Source organism: Gobio gobio (assembly GCF_949357685.1).
Source record: "Gobio gobio genome assembly, chromosome: 1".
Lineage (NCBI taxonomy): Eukaryota > Metazoa > Chordata > Actinopteri > Cypriniformes > Gobionidae > Gobio > Gobio gobio.
The window spans coordinates 20,680,624-20,702,271 of record NC_137097.1 but is presented as its reverse complement, the minus strand read 5'-3'; the positions used below and the strand labels follow the sequence as shown (position 1 = coordinate 20,702,271).

The following is a 21,648-nucleotide window of genomic DNA, read 5'->3' as shown; positions in this document are numbered from 1 at the left end:
AGTGTTATAAATCATTATAATCTGTTAAGTTTCTACTTCTAGTTTTGTTCACTCACAATAAAAACTAAATGTTGTGCTATTTGCAAAACAAACATGATGCGCGATCTTCAGACTCTCAGTCAAAGAAGTCCATTCTGATACTCTTCAGAAAATGAACTGTAACTTAGTGAATACTTGTCACACAACATGAGAAAAGTCTAAAGAAATTATGAAATGTCAAGTTTTTAAATAATGTAACTCAAATATTCTCTGTTTATGTATTCTGTTTGAAAAGAAAGAGATGCCAGTCGTTTGTGTGCTGCCTCATCTGCTAATGGACAACACCCATGGAGTGTGCACTCTATTTGTTAGAATAATGATGAAATTGATTCTTTTATTCCCAATGTATGTACAGGGAGACGGCCTAATGTATGGAGGTCTTGCCCCCAATGTGTAACCAAGGGTGATGCCAAATGTAAAGAGGCATATGTTAACCACACAGATATGTTATGCATGGTTTTATGATGATGGAAATATATAGAAAATGTAGTGGAGGTTTTATAGAGAACCTCTGTACTGGACTTTATAAGAGCCATATGTAGAACAGAAGCAGCAAAGTGAAATAAAGAAATTGTTTATATGGCCAAGAGACTTTTATAAAAAGTTTTTATTTTACAACTTTTATGTATTAGCTGTTGATAAGGCCGAGGAGCCTAAAGGAGGTTTTTTTTATATACAACTTTCATGAATGACTTTGTAAGCATGGAAAAACATGACAACATGATATTGTAAAAATGTTTTACTTTGATTCATAGCAAGAATGCAGACACATGGTTTGGTAAAAATGTTTTATTTGGTTTTATAGTAAAGACATGGAGACAAAGACTTTGTAAAAGTATTTGATTGAATAATTGAAATGAACACGCTGAGATATGTTTTAGGCAATCTGCTTTATTAAAAAGATGAAGAAAAACACTAAGTCATATGTATAAAAGTCATTTATAAATGTAACCAAGTATTGAATGAAGAAACAGGTTTTACCCAGGATGATGTCTTGCAGACGAGACGAAGGAGGAGATTAAGGAAACAAGCCAGAAGAAGAAGAATGAAAGAATACAGAGCGTTATATACTAAAATGTTGAAGGAATTGAGGGAGTTGACAATCGTTCAAAATCTAGGATTGGATGAACTGTGCCTGTGTAATTGAATATGTGATGAAGAGGTGTGATAATGAAATGGTATATAAGGTATTGATCTCTGTATGAACACCAGAAGCTGAGAGCGTTATGCTGCTTCTCCATTGCTTGATGATCCGAGCCTGACATCTGCTGGTGACACTTGTGAACTGCCGCTTTTGTTACTTAAGACTTTTTCTTTTTGTAAACTTTTATTTGATTGTATGTAAAACTTTTTGTTATTGGAAAAATAAATCTACTTATAATTGATTTATAAAAAGAAATCGTTTGCCACGTCTCTGCTTTCTAAACGAGTTGATCTGAACCAGACACGGAGGGGGTCTGTTCTTCTAGAAAGTGAGTATGAATATATATTTATGATCTAGTTAAGGATTCGACCTGCTTTACCTAGCCTGAGGTTGTAAACTAAAAATAGGTAGAAGGTGTGTGGGATCTAGGCAGATTGTACACCAAATAACATGGCGCCCAACTAGCGGGGCACGATTGCTTATTGATTTCTGGCCAAAATCAATAAACAAAGTGCTGACGAAAAACGTGACTATTGTATAGAAAGTACAAAAGAAAGAAAGCTTAAAAATAGGATTAGTGAAAAATCCTAGAAGGACTTATAAAGTCAAACGAGAATATAATTTAGAAACGAATTATATTAAACCTAATGAAAGGTTGAAACTAACAGTAGTTTTGAAATCTCGAAGAAAGAGATAAAAGTCTAAAAAGGAAGGTATCCTGTAGACGAAAAATAATTCAGGGAAGAATTATTATTATAACCTGGGAATGGGTTATTAAAAAGCCTAAAGATAGGATTAAGGAAAAATCCTAGAAGGACTTATAAAGTCAAACGAAAATATAATTTAGAAACGAATTATATTAAACCTAATGAAAGGTTAAACCAGTAGTGTTGAAATCTCAAAGAGTGAGATGAAAGTCTAAGAAAGGAAGGAATCCTGTAGACGAAAAATAATTCAGGGAAGAATTATTATTATAACCTGGGTAGGGTTATTAAGTGCATGCACAACACTACTAAAATCTCTATAAGTATTGAGTCGGAATACAGAAAAGCGTTGAGAGCTCATATAAGAGAAGCGCGCTCCGATAAATACATTAATAGGCTGAAAAAATAGAGATTGGCTAAATCTTAGTGAAAGAGATTTAGTATAGACTATGTGAACTGTTCAACGAAGTGCACATCGTTGAATGGGAATCATAGTGAAAAGCAGATCCATATTAGAGTGTAATATCGAAGATATACTAAGTACTGATATGGATAGAGAAAGCTTGATGAAGTAAAATCGACAATAAGAGCAAATTGCGATTTTAGCTGTGACTTCCATCCAGAAAGTTGTTAAACGAAAGTATATGAAATCAATTAAAAAGTTTCTGAAGAAAATGTCCGAAGAACAAACAATTGATGAGAGAAGTAATACTCCTGAAAGGCAAGGAGCAATAAATAGAGATATGGAAGAAGCTAGGGAAGAAACCGAGCTAGGTGAGCGAAGAAACCTAGTTTCTGAAAATAGAACTCCGATTGGAGTAACAGGAAAAAGAACTGACAGAGAAAACAATTCAAGTTCTGAGGAGAGTGAAGATGAGGAATTAAATTCCACAAGGATTAGTACTGATTGTGATATCAGTGAGGAAGAGATAGTGCTCAGAAAAGAGACTAGATTAAAGCACAAAAAAGGTGTGAAAATAACATTACAGAGAGTAACAAAACAAATACAGAATGATTGGCCAGAAGTAGAGTTAAGGGGAACTAAGTATAGAAATCCCAGTGGAAAGAAAAGAGATCAGGAATTGTTAAGTAAATGGAATAAAAGAGTAATACCTGAAAAGGAATTAACTTATGGTCAAATAAAGACTGCCAGTATGTCCCCGTCTGCGACAGAAATAGCCGAACAAGAAGGTTGGTCGAAGGCAGGCAAACAAACTTTATTCCAAGAGGGATATGAGTATAATAGAAAAATAGTAAAAGAATTAGATAATGTGATAAAAATATTGAAGAATCAGAATAAACAATTACAAAGAGATTTAGAAACAACTAGAGCTCATAGACAAATTGAGAATCTGAACAAAGCCACAGAAGAAATCTGGGAGGAAGAGAGCGAGGAGGCCGTATATCAAGAGAGACGGGGAACCCCCAGTGAAAGGGAAACTCCAGTAAGGCAGCTGCAGTTCAGCACTCCACGGAGAACAGAGGGAGAGAAAAGTGAGGAGCAAAATGTCCAAGCAAAGTTATTAGAGTTAAAATTAACTGACGTTGTGAGAAACCAAATAGGTTCAAAGAAATCAAATGAAGATTACTGCAGTTATATGGATAGAATCATTAAAGCGGCAACGCAGGCTGGCTTAGGTTCTGAGGCAATAACAAGATTAGTGCACACGTGCACAGGACATGCCATAACGGCGAAGGCCTTAGAAAAGGTTAGAGACCTTACAGGAGTTGAAGACAAATACAAACAATGGAAAGATATGTTAGTAAATGCAAGCAGAGAGCAAATGCCCTTACTTAGTGTATGGTTATCAATTGAGGATGAAATCCCAATGTCAGATAAAGTAAGGCTGCTACGAGACGTAGGGCATAAAATACCAGGAGGGCAAAAGTTAGGAACCATACTGAATAGCACGACCAAAAAACAGATAGAAGAGAGACTAGCTGAATATGATTTAAATAGTCAGTTTGTGAAAAGAAAGGAACCACAAGGAGCTAGGGTTCAAAAACAACAAAAAGATAAATTAATGAATAAACAGAGAGCCACCGTGGAGAACGCGAGACCATATAACACAAGATTCCAAGCTAGGCAGGGTGAGAAAGGTCAGTCTAATAGGCCCAGAACCTGGAATGCAAGGAAGCCAGCATGGCAGAAGAATAGTAGTGGCAGAAAACCCTTTAAGGATGACAGATATGGTAGTGCGCAAAAAACAAGCTATGTTCCAGCAGGAGAATGGGAGAAGTTAACCTCAGCACAGAAAGATCAAGTGATTCAAAAACGCAGAGGCACTGATTCCAGTGTGAAAAGATTTGGCAGAAACAAAGTGACTCATAGTACAGAAGTACAAGAAGCCACGCAAAAAGGACAAAATGTCCGAGATAGAGACAACACAGAAAATAATGAACAATGAAACGAAATTGGCCTGTTAAAGGAGCATATCTGTGATAAGAGAGTTTTGGAAAGAGATGAAGATTTGTTTGTAAAAGTGAAAGGTGTGGAATTCCTGTTAGATACAGGAGCTCAGATATCCTCCACGACAGAGCCAATAAATTACACAGGAAAAGTGCTAGTTCAGACATACAATGGAAATATAAAAGAGGAACCAATGGGAGAAAAGTTTGGTGTAAAAATGATAAAAGGTAATGAGAATTTACTTGCAGGAAGAGATCTTAAAAAGGTGCTGAGATTGAAGGAGGTAGATACGGAACAGGAGTTAACTCGCATCAAAAAGAAGATGATTGGTAGTGAAGAATCAAAGGAAGAATTAATACAAGCATTGAGAGAAACTCCATGTGGAAAATATAAAAACGACACTGGTTTGGTTGACCAAAAATACGCACATGAGATTTTGGGCGGAACACATAAACCACAGAGACAATATCCGATAAACAAATTGGGTAAAGATGAATTGGATCAGACAATAAAAGAATTAGTGGAGCAGGGAGTTATTAGGGAAGTAACTTCAGCTATCACAAACAGTCCCGTCCAATTAGTGGCGAAACCTGGAAATCAAGGATTTCGTATGGTGACAAATTTCAGGGCCCTTAACAAACTGACCCGTCCAGACCGTCGATACCTGATTAATGCAAGAGACACAATTGAGAAAATGAAAGATGGCAAATTTCTAACGAAATTGGATCTGATTAATGGATTCTGGGCTGTCCCAATATCAGAGAATAGTCAAGAGAAAACTGCCTTCACTGTTGGAAATAAACATTATCTATACCAGCGTTTGCCACAAGGGTATGTGAACTCATCAGTTGTGTTTCAGGCAGTAATGATGGAAATATTAAAAGATCTGCCCGTGGAAGTGTACATAGATGACATTTTGATTACGAATGAAAACGAAGAAGAACACGTGAAAACCGTGAAAGAAGTGCTGAAAAGAATAGCAGAGGCAGGACTAAAAATCAACATAAAGAAAAGTGAAGTCATGACAGACCTAGTTGAATTTCTAGGATTCTGGGTGTCTGCAGGGAATCGAGGCATTACACAAACGATGAAGGAAAAAATAGCTGAGATAAAGACACCAGAGAATGTCAAAAACGTACAACAAATGATGGGGCTAATGAATTATGTCAGAGACGTAATTCCTAAATTTAGTCAAATAGCAAAACCAATCTACGCAACGATTAAAGGGGACAGATTGAGCTGGACTGAGGAGGCAGAAAATGCACTGTGTGCTTTAAAGGAAGCAATCTTATGTTCAGGACAGTTGGAAGGCAGAGAAGATGAAAAAAATCTCGAGATTGATCTGGACATAGATGAGGCAGGCTACCAACTGATAATGCGAAATGAAAAGAGCTGCATACCAATACGCATTATGACAGGAAACTGGGAAAATCCTGAGAAAAAATTTCTGCCTGTTGAAAAGAAATTAGCAGCAATCAGCAAGAGATATGCAGAGATAAAAGGTCTGGCTAGAGGAAGGCAAATACTGATTAATACAGATGAAATGGTAATGGCTCATCTGAACAAAAACAAGATCAAGGATGCTAAGGCCCAAAATACCAGATGGCAGAGATGGCAAAACATAGTGTTGGATCCCAGTATAACTGTAATAAACAAAGAACGCAAGAAGTGTCAAAAGAAAAGTTTACCATTGTTTAAAGGAATAATGGTATATACTGATGGATCTAAAACTTTGGCAGACAACGAAGCCCATTGGGCGTATATAATCAAAAAGAAAAAAGGTAACGAAGTAACAGACAAGGGATCTTGTCCTGGTACAGCCCAAACAGCGGAAGTAATGGCAGTGCTTAAGGCACTAGAAAAATTGAAAGAAATGAATGCCAAACAAGTTGTTATAGTCACTGACAGTAAATATGTAGAGGCAAGTCTAAATGAAAACTTGGAAGTTTGGGAACAGAATGGTTTCTGTAAGTACAATAAAAAGCCCATTGAACATGAACAGCTGTGGAAGGACATAAATTCTTTAGTGAAAGATTTAGACCTGGTCGTAATCCACCAGAAGGGTCACTCGAAGGAGAAGACAGAATTATCACAAGGGAATGAAGCAGTTGACAAATTAGCCAGGCTAAGGAGAGTGGTTATAATCGAGGATAAGGGAACAGGTGCGCTTCAAAAGCTGCATGACTGTTTAAAACACCCCGGTGTAAATCTAATGGGGAAAATACTGTCAGACAATAACATAAATATTCCTAATTGGAGGAAGAAATATAGAGATATCAAGCTGAAATGCGAGAGCTGCATGAGAAAGGGATATCACAGAACAATCAGGAAAGATTATGGCAGGATACTCCCAGACAAGGCAAATGTAGAGTGGGACTTAGACATAGCTGGTCCACTCAACCCACGCACTAAAAAGGGTAATAAATTCTTTTTAATAGTAGTGGAGGCATATCTGAATAAGATTTGGGCTAAGCCATTAAAAGACCCTAGTGCTAAAAATATAATCAAAGCACTTAGTGAATTAATGTCCGCGTGGAATAGAATTCATCAGAGTAGATAATGGATCGTACTTTGTAGGAAATCAGCTTGAAAACTGGCTAGCGGAGAAACATATCAAATTGACTAAGTCCGTGCGTTATCGTCCAGAAAGCAATGGATTGAGTGAACGATCAATCGGCAGCTTGAAAAGCTTTTTTCGGGCAAACTATAACAATACGGAATGGGATGAACATATGGAAGAGGCTTTGTACTTCGTTAATATGAATACGGGGATTAGAGAAGCCAAAACAGACATCGAACAACCTGAGGATAGATGTCAGGTGGGAGATTCTGTGTGGATAAAATTAACAAATAAACATCCAACTAAACCATTCAAAGATTTAATTACTAAGAAAGACAGAGTAATGAAAATCATAGATAAGCACACGGTCCAGCTGGAGCAGAATGGCGTGTGGAGCAAAAATAACCTCATTTTAACTAAATGATAGTGAGTAACCATGAGATTTCAGTGTGTGAGCTGTAAATTTTCTGGATGGAAGGTGAAGGTTATTAGAATCAAAGAACAAAAGGATATAGCTAAAAGACAGCTATGTAACCAAAGTGTAAAATGAAAGCTATGAAAGAGACTGTGGCTGGCAGAAAAGCCGAAATAGAGAAATACAATTTGCAAAAGTAACATACTGAAGAGTGGGCAATAAGAAACGGCTCGGTCATCAAGCAATGTAAGTATGGAAATACTTTGAACCCTGCAATTGCAGTGAAGGGGAATGGATATTGAAGGATTTTTAAGAAGGGGAAATAAGCCCAATTGAAGTATTAAAAATCCCTTCAATACTTATTACACAAGACTTGTAAGGAAGACTAGAGTTGGTGAATTTGTGAAGCACTTGAGAATTAAAACACCAAGGGAAGCTTGATGTATTACAGGAATGGAGGCAGAGAACCAACGTGGGCCTTCAAGGTCAAGAAATCCCAGGACAGAACGAAGGTGGAATCAGACGTGTACGCAGCGACCCGTTGTGGTGGGAGCGGTAATTATCATTGTGATAGCCTTAATTGTATTATGGACTAGAACTAAACTAAATGATGCAGGAATAGAGGAAAAAATAGACACAGTACAAATTGATCCAGATTATGAGGTGGACACAACCTTTCTGATAAACGAAGGGCAGAGTGAGAAAGGGAGAGAGTTAGAGCAGGAGAAGTCGCCTGAGACAAACGAGAAAAAAATGAAAAGAGTAGAGGATAGAAACATCAGAATTGAATGTAAAGAAGAATTCACAGACGAAAGGTACACGATGTATGAAACGAGAAAAACTAAGCAATCCAATTCCTGGATTGAAGTGGTATAGTGAAAGTACAAGAATAGCTGAAATAGCTTTGGAACGAAATAAGTTCGGAAAGAACGAGGAGAAGCTTTATCAGATAAGCATTAAAACGAACAAATCCTGGGAAGAGTGTAGTGATAATGACTTAAAGAAATGCGCCGAAACAAGCTATAATTGGAAGTTGCACAATATATGGAGAGAAAAAGTTATAGAAAAATTGATTAAACAATTTAATGGTAAAGATTGTAAGGAACATGAGATGAGTTGGATCGGATGTGAGTGCATGAAGAAATGGAAGTGCGAGGTAGACGAGGACGGAGCAGAAAACAAACACGATGACAGGGAACATTGGTTATTGTTTAGTAATGCAAATGGAATCATAAGTCAAGGTGTAAAATTAATGACTATGTTGGAGCACTCTCAGAAATGGATAGATATAATCACGGAAGATAGCACAATGACAGATCAGATGATACTTCAGTTTAGATTATTTGACATATTGGAAGATGTAGCCACAAGAGAGAATGAAAAAGTAATTCCGATCAAAATAACAGATATGGAGAAAGGAGAAGGGGTAGTTGTCAGTTATGACAACAACCTATTGGGTAAATATTATCCAATTCCAATTGTAAGGGTGAGAGCGAAAAGAGATAAAGAGGTTATGTTGTGGAAAATTCCTAAAGAAATAAAGGAGTACCATGGAAAAGAGAATATCCCTGAGCCCGCATTTATGATGACATGGGGTGATAGGGGAAAACTGTCAAAAGAGGAAAAAATGGTTGACTTCAAAAGATTTTGGACAGTAGTGTGGAGTGCAAGTATCTACCGATGGATGTACACGGGATGGACGTGTAACAATGAAGAGGTAGATGGGAATTGGAGGAGAAATGAAATAAATCAAGGAATATGCAGAATGGTTTCAGAACCAGTAGCTACTGAAAAAACAATTTATGCTGACACCTTAGGAACCTTCAGTTCACAAGAGAATGGTAGATGTATGCCACCATTTCCTTTCTATTTTATGTTGGCTAAAAAACAATTCTTCAGCAAACAACTACATGACATAGAGCCCAGAAGAGCAACATTGAAAGAAGGAATTCAAACCATAAATGAGAAGGTGAAGAAGAGATTTCTAAACATGGCTGGGATTGGAGAGGATACCTTTGCCTCATTAAAATGGCTAATGAATAACTTTAAGATAATATTGATTATGACAACAGTAATTTTTGTGTTGATCCTAATTGAGTGCACAGGCATAGGAAGAATGTGCAGATTGTGTATGTTAGTAGTATGGAGATTATGCAGATACGTTAAATGCGGTAATCAGGAGGAGACAAGATCTAACAGAGTGGAACCACACCCCCCAAGCAACCCCCAGAGAAATGTGGGTGTGGTTAGTCCCATAAGAAATATAAGTAGAGTTTAGAATAATGGACATAGCATAAAGTTTTGAAGGGACTGAAAAATCAGAGAACATGGCTGTTAGCAGACTAAGGAGTCCTAGGGAGCCAAACAATACAATGGACAGAATGGATGATTTTGGAACACTGGTAAATATGATTCTATATTGAATATAGAGGGCATCGAGTAAGAAAATTAACTGATTATATGAAAAAAAAAGGGAATATAGAAATTAAACAAAAGAATTGGAATTTGTTTATAGGAGCTGAAGAAAAGCGTCACGGGCCATCTAGTAACCAGGCATCTGGATTGCTGCATAGTAGTTAGAGAATATGAATGTATGAAGTGCCATGAACTATTGGGTACAGAGGAAGGAGTTCTTCTGCGAATGGGAAGCCTGTGCAATGTGTGTTTTATAAAGACCAATACAGTGATATGGTACAATGAAAAGAATGAGATGGAGTATTGTTTGGATGTGTTTAAACTAGTAGAACAAATGGGTATAGAAATGATGGATAAATTGAAATATATGTTTGTGGAGCTCCACCCAGTGGTAAAGAGTATATATAGCGATCTGACAGCTCATGTGGATTGGAGAAAGGCAGACCAATTGTTTGTACATGTGCTGCATGCAGAAGGTAAAGGGAGTGATTTGAGAGTGATTAAACATGATGGGATATTTTATCTTATAGCTCAGAGAGATGAGGGATCTCCAATTGAGGGAGACCCGGAATGCTACACCCCAATTGACAGCCCGGGATTCCAGGAGAGGGATTGCGGCTCGGAGCAAGGTAGCAATAATACCGGAAACTTTGATCCCAAAATTCAGCCGATGTCAAGCTTGTCTGAGTAATGGGAGGGGCCGCACCTTTATCTGTGAAGCTCCTGATGGGCAGTTAATTGGGGCATGTCCGCATGAAATAACTAATGGTAAATGGATGCGTAAGAGATTTGGAGCATACCTGACGATTATTAAGCAGAGTACAAAAAATTGGCCTTCCACAACCAGAATTAACGGAAAAATAATAGGTGGTGAATTAATCAGACCAATGAACAGGAGACCCTGGGTGGCGAGATACATGAACATATCTCAAAGAAATGTTTATACTGAAACTGGACAGGTTTATGCTCAATTAACCAAGTATGATAAGAAAAGGAAGTGTTATGTGAATTATCTTGATTTGGAAATAAAAGACTAAAATTTGCATAAGGGGCATGTTAGAATAATGATGAAATTGATTCTTTTATTCCCAATGTATGTACAGGGAGACGGCCTAATGTATGGAGGTCTTGCCCCCAATGTGTAACCAAGGGTGATGCCAAATGTAAAGAGGCATATGTTAACCACACAGATATGTTATGCATGGTTTTATGATGATGGAAATATATAGAAAATGTAGTGGAGGTTTTATAGAGAACCTCTGTACTGGACTTTATAAGAGCCATATGTAGAACAGAAGCAGCAAAGTGAAATAAAGAAATTGTTTATATGGCCAAGAGACTTTTATAAAAAGTTTTTATTTTACAACTTTTATGTATTAGCTGTTGATAAGGCCGAGGAGCCTAAAGGAGGTTTTTTTTATATACAACTTTCATGAATGACTTTGTAAGCATGGAAAAACATGACAACATGATATTGTAAAAATGTTTTACTTTGATTCATAGCAAGAATGCAGACACATGGTTTGGTAAAAATGTTTTATTTGGTTTTATAGTAAAGACATGGAGACAAAGACTTTGTAAAAGTATTTGATTGAATAATTGAAATGAACACGCTGAGATATGTTTTAGGCAATCTGCTTTATTAAAAAGATGAAGAAAAACACTAAGTCATATGTATAAAAGTCATTTATAAATGTAACCAAGTATTGAATGAAGAAACAGGTTTTACCCAGGATGATGTCTTGCAGACGAGACGAAGGAGGAGATTAAGGAAACAAGCCAGAAGAAGAAGAATGAAAGAATACAGAGCGTTATATACTAAAATGTTGAAGGAATTGAGGGAGTTGACAATCGTTCAAAATCTAGGATTGGATGAACTGTGCCTGTGTAATTGAATATGTGATGAAGAGGTGTGATAATGAAATGGTATATAAGGTATTGATCTCTGTATGAACACCAGAAGCTGAGAGCGTTATGCTGCTTCTCCATTGCTTGATGATCCGAGCCTGACATCTGCTGGTGACACTTGTGAACTGCCGCTTTTGTTACTTAAGACTTTTTCTTTTTGTAAACTTTTATTTGATTGTATGTAAAACTTTTTGTTATTGGAAAAATAAATCTACTTATAATTGATTTATAAAAAGAAATCGTTTGCCACGTCTCTGCTTTCTAAACGAGTTGATCTGAACCAGACACGGAGGGGGTCTGTTCTTCTAGAAAGTGAGTATGAATATATATTTATGATCTAGTTAAGGATTCGACCTGCTTTACCTAGCCTGAGGTTGTAAACTAAAAATAGGTAGAAGGTGTGTGGGATCTAGGCAGATTGTACACCAAATAACATATTCAAAGGCTAATTCTGAGGAGATTAGGGCTGAAATGATTCCTCGAGTAACTCAAGTTACTCCCTCCGGCGCGAGGAGAATCCATTTAGATCTGCTCTGACGGATAGATCTGTATAGCCTTGGTGGTGAGAGGAAGGACTGTGTAGATCCGCTCTGACGGTCAAACAAAGTAGAGTTAGCCCTGGTGGTTCAGTCCAGGAAGATTTGTCTGTAAGGGTAATGTTTAAATGCAGTTACCTGACAAATATTTTTGAGTACTCCCTCCGGTGCGAGGAAGACCCGTTTAGATCTGCTCTGATGGGTAAAACATTTTGAGATAGCCCTCCAGTTAGGCCAAGGAGATTTGTCTGCAAGGGTACTGTTTAAAAGCACAGTTACCTGACAACTATTTTTAAAAGAAAACCTGACTATATATATTTTATTCACTTACAAATATTTTAATTCTATTTCTGTGTAAAGCACTTTGAATTGCCACTGTGTATGAAATGTGCTATACAAATAAACTTGCCTTACTCGAATGCAAAAAATCATTGAGACAAAATCATTCGCCTCAAAGATTCGTTTAGTCCATTTAACTACACGGTCATGTTGCAGAAAGACAATTATTGTGCAAGGACTTGGAGTATGCAGTTATATCCGCGGGCAGTGTTGGGGAGTAATGGAATACATGTACCGGCTTTACGCATTCAGAATACAAATTATGAGTAACAGTATTCCGTTACAGTTACAATTTAAATATACAGTTTGTATTTAAAATACAGTTACATTGTTGAAATCAATGGATTACATTACGATACTTCTCGGTTTCACGTGTTTATTCGCTCTCTAAATAAATTAAACCAACGCCCCGATACGAAAACACGTGTTTTGCTGGATCAGTAACAATGGAGTCTGAAAAGGAGCAGTGGAAGCAAGAGGTGGACAACAGAGAACAACAGAGCCAGGGCAAGAACGCGTTTCTATCTTGGAAATTCAAACAGCATTTCACATTAAAGTAAGAGAATGGAGAACGAAATATAACTGTCAGTGAAGAGTGGCTCTGTGATCAGTTATATTTAAAAAACCATCACATGTCAAATATCTTCACCAACTAGTAAAACGAAGCGTTCATGAACCTGTTGTCCAACAAAATACGATGTTTAATAACACGTTTTAACTCACTTCATATAGTCAGTCGAGTGTTTGTGAGCTGATATGGCTTCTTATCACAGAATGAGGCACACAATGCATTATTTTATAGTATTCTACAGTGATAAAGTCTATGTCAATCAGCACTTTATTATTATGAAAATACCCGAGAAGGCTTAAAGAACTAAAAAGCGTTTCTATATTTTACTATATCTCTTTACATAAATATTATTTTCTAATTAAAACTATAATTTCGTTAGGCTGGGTTTAAAAACCCAATATCAGCCCTCTAGGTTGCTTGTGAGGGGAAAAACGCAGCTTTCTTCCACTTAAATTTTTATTTTGACTGTATCTCTTTACATAAATATTTTCTACTTAAAAATTATAATTTTGTTATTTTACTAACCCAACTAATGACTCATACGGGCTTTCCAATAGTTTGCACATGAGAGGAAAAACTTAGTTTTCTTCCACTTAGAGTTGTGCACTTTTAAGCTATTTTTATTTTACTGTATCTCTTTACATAAATATTATTTTCTACTTAAAAACTATTGTTTCGTTATTTTAATCACCCAACTAATTACTGGCTTTCCAATAGGCTACGCACTTTTCACAATCCATTACAGAGCTGATAAATTTCGATTTTGCATATTGTTCTTTAAATGTTGTTTCGTGTAGTTCATACAACCACCTTACAATATTTCAATAACTGAATTTATTTTGTAGCTTATGCTATGCTTTGCATAACAAAAAGTTAATTGTGCTGCTAAATCGCAAGTTTCGATCTGAGTGTTGTTCCCGTTTTCTTGTTCTTGATTTGTTGTTCTTCTGTGCTATGTGTGTTATCAGATCACCTTCATTCTTTCATTTGATTTGACATTAGAGCTAAGGCAAATTGTCTTTAAAAGTAATAACCAGAGGACAGTAATATGACGTTCGCTGAAGTCTGGGTTTATCTTAAACTGCCGCTTCAGCACAGGAGAGTTGTGTGACAATGAGCACGATCTCATGAGACACTACAATATGCTTGTATAGCCTTCTAATAATTCATTAATAAGGACTGTTTTCTTATACAAAATTTAATATTTTAAGTTAAATACACAGTGTAAGATAAGAGGCTAACAATGTCAAGATCAATATATATTGATACAAATATTTGACTAACATCTCTGGCAAAGACTACAATATTTAAAATATGCTTTAGTTATATTCTCACTTTAATTTACAGAGTAAATTAGAATTAGACTAGGATTAGTGTGTGTCGCTTGCGCAAGACTCGCAACGGGGGGCGGCACTCCATCATCGGCACAACCCTAGTGGAAGTAATCCAAGTATTAAGAATACGTTACTCAGATTGAGTAACGTAACGGAATACATTACAAATTTTTCGGCATGTATTCTGTAACGAAATACATTTTTAAAGTATCCTTCCCAACACTGTCCGCGGGTCAGGTGGGCAAAGTAATAAACAGTAACATTCCAAAAATTCCAAAAAGGTGGATGAGAGATAAATCATTAATGTGTGGATTTTAATAGACGCGGAACTCATTTCACGGTAAAACACAATGAATGCGTGTCATTCTTTAACTTTAGTTTTCAGCTCATCTCAAGATCAGAGACTGCAATGCGAGCGAGAGAGCGGCATCAGCACTGGTGATATATATATATAATCTAGTCTGGCTATTTTTAAATGAAGACAACTGTGTGTTGAGCTTCAGGACGCGACGCTGAACATTTCAGTTTAATTTGCGGCAGTTCGCATTTCAGCTGAAGAGATACGAGCACTCAAAATGCATGAACAGCATGAATGGAGTTTGCACATAACCATCATTGTGATGTGTGTGAATTGTTTAATGGGACTTTATATACTTGATATCTACGAAATACATGTTCTCAAAGCAAAGCACAACAAATAGCAGAACAAGCTGTATCTGTTGTGAGCGTGTTGTTTGTGTTTGAGCTCCGTCAAATTGATTCATAATCCTTGATTTTCTTCTTAATACTCGCTTACAAACGAATACTTTCTATTATTTACAGCGTGTGAACATATCTCCGATACGATTCTCTATAAAAAACAATCGGATTGCTTTGATATCGCTACTTATATCCGAACTTCCGCTACTAGCCGTAGCCCGCTAGCCTTGCACGCGTGGTAACTTGTTTAACGTTACACCCGGTAAACACTGATAGCTACAATTCGCCATCGTAGCACTTCTGCTACAATGGCGAATAACTCGGATGTGTGTCTAATGTTACCTTTGAGTGCAGGTGAGGACACGTTCGAGCTGCATTCGGTGCAGTTGGAGTTGCAGTCGTTGGAGAGGCAGATTCGCGGCCTTCTAGACAGACAAGCTGTGCTGAGAGAGCGGCGAACGGCGCTTGAAACATCACGCGCCGATGCGCACAAGTCAGTGGATACTAACATTTTGACTCCGACCTCGTCTACTCCGCGTGTTTCTCTGCACAGGACCCAAGCACCCAGGACGCGATCATCATCCCTGGTTTCGTTCACTCCGGCACCGACACAGCGCCATGGACCCTGGGTGTTTCCACAGCGGAAGACGCGAGCCAGGACCAGAGCGAGGACCTCTCCGCCCCTCCCGGTCTTCGAGATCTCCACCCGGAACCGCTTCTCCCCTCTTCGCGAGACGGAACGCGACGCTGTGGTCATCGGTACTTCCATCGTCCGGCATGTCCACGCTACCTCAGGTAAAGGCAAGGTTATCACTCACTGCTTTCCTGGTGCTCGAGTTCTCGATGTCGCTGCGCAGGTTCCCGAGATCCTGAACGGTGACGAGCGCATCGGAGCTGTCGTGCTGCACGCGGGAACGAACGACACCAGGCTGCGGCAGACGGAGGTTCTGAAGAAGGACTACAGGAGCCTGATCGAGACGGTGCGCAGAACATCGCCTGAAGCAACGATCATCGTGTCTGGACCGCTTCCCACGTACCGACTAGGACATGAAAAGTTCAGTAGATTATTTGCTCTAAATGAATGGTTAATGTCATGGTGTAATGAACAGAAGCTGCTCTTTGTAAATAATTGGAATCTGTTTTGGGAGCGACCTAGGCTCTTCCGTCCTGATGGTCTTCACCCCAGCAGAATCGGAGCGGCTCTTCTGTCGGACAACATCTCGAGAGCGCTGCACACCGCCATCATATGACTAGTAAGTCAAAGTCCAAATAACAGTATTTGCTGTCCTAACTTAATTGACATAAGTACCAATGTAGAACATTATATAGAAACTGTGTCTATTCCTCGTTTAGTGAGGTCAAACATTAAATCTACTGTAGGATCTAGGAAAAATCTAATTGTGATTAAACCAGAAAATCTCAATATTAGTGAACAAAACCAATTTTGTACTAACTTAATTGACATAAGTACCAATGTAGAACATTATATAGAAACTGTGTCTATTCCTCGTTTAGTGAGGTCAAACATTAAATCTACTGTAGGATCTAGGAAAAATCTAATTGTGATTAAATCAGAAAATCTCAATATTAGTGAACAAAACCAATTTTGTACTAACTTAATTGACATAAGTACCAATGTAGAACATTATATAGAAACTGTGTCTATTCCTCGTTTAGTGAGGTCAAACAGTAAATCTACTGTAGGATCTAGGAAAAATCTAATTGTGATTAAACCAGAAAATCGCAATATTAGTGAACAAAAACAATTTCTAAAACTAGGTTTTCTAAACATTAGATCGCTCACACCTAAGGCGGTTATTGTAAATGAAATGGTCACAGATAATAGTTTTGATGTACTTTGCCTTACTGAAACCTGGCTTAAGCCAAATGATTATTTCGGTCTTAATGAGTCTACTCCACCAGGATACTGTTATAAGCATGAGCCCCGTCTGATTGGTCGTGGCGGCGGTGTTGCAACAATCTATAGAGATATTCTAAATGTTACCCAGAAAACAGGTCACAGGTTTAATTCATTTGAAGTACTAGTGCTAAATGTTACGCTATTAGATGTAAGAAAGAAATCTGTATTATCTCTAGCCTTGGCTACTGTATATAGACCTCCAGTGCCCTATGCTGATTTCCTAAAAGAGTTTGCAGACTTTCTTTCAGATCTATTGGTCAACGTCGATAAAGCATTAATTGTTGGAGATTTTAACATACACGTAGATAACACAAATGACACGTTAGGGGCTGCGTTTACAGATCTATTAAATTCCTTTGGGGTCAAGCAAAACGTCACTGGTCCCACTCATCGTCTTAATCACACACTAGATTTAATTATATCACATGGAACCAACCCAACCGATATAGATATTATACCACAAAGTGATGATGTCACTGACCATTACATGGTAACTTGCATACTACGTACTGCTGAAATCTGTCATGTTGCGCCACGTTATCGACCAGGCAGAACAATCCTTCCAACCACTATAGATAGATTCTCAAATAGCTTACCGGATCTGTCTCAGCTGCTAAGTGAACCCAAACAAACAGATGAACTAGAGGAAATGACTAGCAGTATGAGCACCATTTTCTCTAGTACATTAGAAATTGTAGCACCAATTAGATTAAAAAAGGTTAAAGAGAAAACTAAAGCACCATGGTACAACAGTGCTACACATGTTATCAAGAGAGAAACTCGTAACTTAGAGCGTAAATGGAAACAAACTAATTTAGAGGTCTTTAGAATCGCATGGAAAGAAAGTATGTCACGTTATAAAAAGGCCCTAAAAGCAGCCAGAGCTGAGCATCTCCGCAAACTAATAGAAAATAACCAAAATAATCCAAGGTTTTTATTTAACACTGTGGCTAGACTAACAAATAAACAAGCATCGCCTGAACAAAATATTCCGTTACAGTTTAGTAGTAATGATTTTATGAACTTCGCTGACAAAATAGAAAGCATCAGAAACAAAATTGTAAATGTACAATCATTAATGATGTCTTATGATTCAACCGCAATTATCGCCCCTCAAGAACTACTACACCGCTTTACAACCATAGGACAGGAAGAGCTAAATAAACTTATCATTGCATCTAAACCAACAACATGTTTATTAGATCCAATACCCACTAAACTACTGAAAGAGTTGTTACCTGTAGTGGAAGAGCCTCTTCTCAATATTATTAACTCGTCTTTATCTTTAGGTCATGTTCCAAGAATATTCAAGTTGGCAGTCATAAAGCCTCTCATTAAGAAGCCACAATTAGATCATAATAACCTAGAAAATTACAGACCAATATCAAATCTTCCATTCATGTCTAAAATACTAGAAAAAGTTGTGTCCGCTCAATTGTGCTCTTTCTTGCAAGAAAATGATATCTATGAAAAATTCCAATCAGGATTCAGGCCGCATCACAGCACAGAAACCGCACTCGTTAAAATCACAAATGATTTACTTCTAGCTTCTGACCAAGGCTGTATCTCAATACTAGTTCTACTTGATCTTAGTGCTGCGTTCGATACTATAGATCATAAAATACTATTAGATCGACTTCAAAATTACACTGGTGTTCAGGGACAGGCATTAAACTGGTTTAGATCGTATTTATCAGACCGCTACCATTTTGTCTGTCTAAATGGGGAAAAATCAAAGATAACATCAGTAGACTATGGGGTGCCGCAAGGATCCGTGCTAGGCCCTCTGCTATTCTCTATATATATGCTGCCACTTGGTAATATTATAAGAAAACATGGAATTAATTTCCACTGTTATGCTGATGACACTCAATTATATATTTCATCACGACCAGATGAAAATGCTAAATTATCTAAACTGACAGCGTGTGTTGATGATATTAAACACTGGATGACATGTAATTTTCTGCTATTAAATTAAGATAAAACGGAGGTGTTACTTATTGGTCCAAAAAACTGCCCACAAAACCTCTCACAATACAACTTTAACTTGGAAGGATGTCCTGTCGCTTTATCCACTACAGTAAGAGACCTGGGTGTTATATTAGACCGCAACTTGTCTTTCGAAAGTCATATTTCATATGTTACAAGAACGGCATTTTTCCACCTTAGAAACATTGCCAAGCTACGTAACATGCTATCTATTTCTGATGCAGAAAAGTTAGTTCATGCATTCATGACCTCGAGATTAGATTACTGTAATGCTTTATTAGCTGGTTGTCCTGCATCATCAATAAACAAGCTACAGTTAGTCCAAAACGCAGCTGCTAGAGTTCTTACTAGGTCAAGAAAATATGATCATATAACACCAATTTTATCATCTCTACACTGGTTACCTATTAAGTTCCGTATCAATTACAAAGTATTGCTACTGACCTATAAAGCCCTAAATGGTTTAGCTCCAGTGTATTTAACTGATCTTTTATCGCCCTACAATCCATCGCGCTCTTTAAGATCACTAAACTCGAGGCTTCTGGTCATTCCTAGGATATCTAAGTCCACTAAAGGAGGGAGGGCATTTTCACATTTAGCTCCTAAACTCTGGAATAGTCTTCCGGATATTGTTCGAGGTTCAGACTCGCTGTCCCAGTTTAAAACTAGATTAAAGACGCATCTCTTTAGCCAAGCATTCACATTATAAATAAGTTTTATACTACAGTTAAATCGCACCAACAGCATTAATATTCTGAACAGCAGCTATGCTAATTATTTCCCATCTGCTTTTCTGTTGTTATCTCGGGACACTAGTCCCGAGGTAACTAGTTCGTCAGCTCCAGTTTGTATCCAGCCTCTCATGGAGACTTCAGATGCCCCTGTGATGAGACGACTCGACGCCTGTGAAGAGATGACTCAACGCCAGCGTTGTTATGGCCTAAAATAATACATGATTGATTAACTTATCCTAAAATTTTTCTTTAACATTCTCTTTCTAACATCTTTCAATGTACATTTATGAAATGCACTTTCTGTGAAGCTGCTTTGAAACAATGTGTATTGTGAAAAGCGCTATACAAATAAATTTGAATTGAATTTAATTGAATTGTTGTGCGCGTGTGATGCACAGTGCTCATGCTTTCAGAGATGCATGCTTTGATTTGTGTAATTTAAATCTCACACTTTAATCTTATAGTTCCTAACTTAATAAAACAATCTGTGTTACTATGATGAATGATGAGCTCAAAATGTAGATCTGTGTGTGCAATGTACTTGATCTGAATTAAACACAAACACATCTCTCGTGTTTCCTCATGTTCCAGCAGTTACTCCTCCAATTGCTGTATAGGTTGTCAACCCTGGTTTAAGTTATTTAAGAAATGAGAAACACACTTCAGTGTAGCTAATATGTAACAATAGCATCGCAGTTACCACTGAGAATTTGAATAATTGTAATGTGATGTTCAGGTGAAGATCTAAATCAGAGAAAATCATGTGCGGGTGGAGGGTTTGTTTTTAACAGCGGATTCGATGACATTACAGCTGATCTGCCCATCTTTACTTTTGTTCTTGTTCCAAGTTTCCTTCCTGTCCAATATGTTTTGCTTCTTACAAAAGCCCCAAAGCCTTCAGAAGACAGTAAAGCCGTCTCCGGTTACGTATGTAACCTCTGTTCCCTGAGAACAGGGAACAAGAAGCTGCATCAGAAAGACGCAACGGGGAATGCCTCCAGCGTGACAGGTGCCTGAACTACTATCAAATCACGGCAATCCTATTGACCGGCAACAGCCAATGATGTCATCAAGGTGCGACCAGGAAGTAAATAAGGGCGCCTTGCAAACATGACACCGCTTTTCATATGAAGGGATTGTTTAGCAGGCAGGCTCCAAGGCATGGCAATGAGACGCAGCGTCTCGTTCCCTGTTCTCAGGGAACAGAGGTTACATACGTAACCGGAGACGTTCCCTTTCGAAAGGGAACTCGCGCTGTGTCAGAAAGATGCTACGGGGAACGATATACCCACGCCGCCATGTCGAGGGGAGTGCATGCCTACTGGCAGTGACGACTGTCAGGACAAGCAAATCCCAGTGAAATGCCTGAACCACTCCCCCTCTGGTCACACAAGGCTGTCAGTGATGGCATTCCCTATTATACTCCCTATAAGAGTAAGAAACTTCGAACACTAGAGAAGTTCTACCCAGGCCGCTCAAAGGCCTGGATCCAACCAATTCAACAGAAGGGGCTCCTTTAAGGGAATGTGGCTAAGGGGCCCTAGGGCGCCCCAGCCAGCCACTAATGCCACCAGGGAGGCCTGGCCTGGTGTCGCTTCCGTGGGACACTTCGGCTGGGCCACCCCTGTCTGTTTCAGAACAGAGTTTTCTGGACATTTGCCTCCTGGAGAGGCATCCAGCCCAAGGTACTGCAAACTGGCAGTGTCCGGATCTCAGAGACGGGCATCCTGGAGAGCAATACTCAGCATATCGCTTTCAACCCTTGCTAGCGAGGGGAGTTAATCTGCTCGATCCTAGGATCTACTGAGCTCCTATCTTATAGAAACACTCAGGAGGCCAGACTGGCCTACAAGCTGATCTAATCGGGAGAACTCGCGAGGGGCCTACGACTGCCTGATCAGACCCCGGCAGCTTCAGGCTCACAGAC

The 21,648-nt window shown here is 38.3% G+C and overlaps 1 protein-coding gene across 1 annotated transcript in view; it reads right to left on the bottom strand.

Moving 5' to 3' along the window:
* Nucleotides 1–21,648, bottom strand: part of LOC307123801 (uncharacterized protein) — a 35,362-nt gene that overhangs the window by 2,960 nt on the left and 10,754 nt on the right. The gene's annotated exons all lie outside the window — the stretch shown is intronic.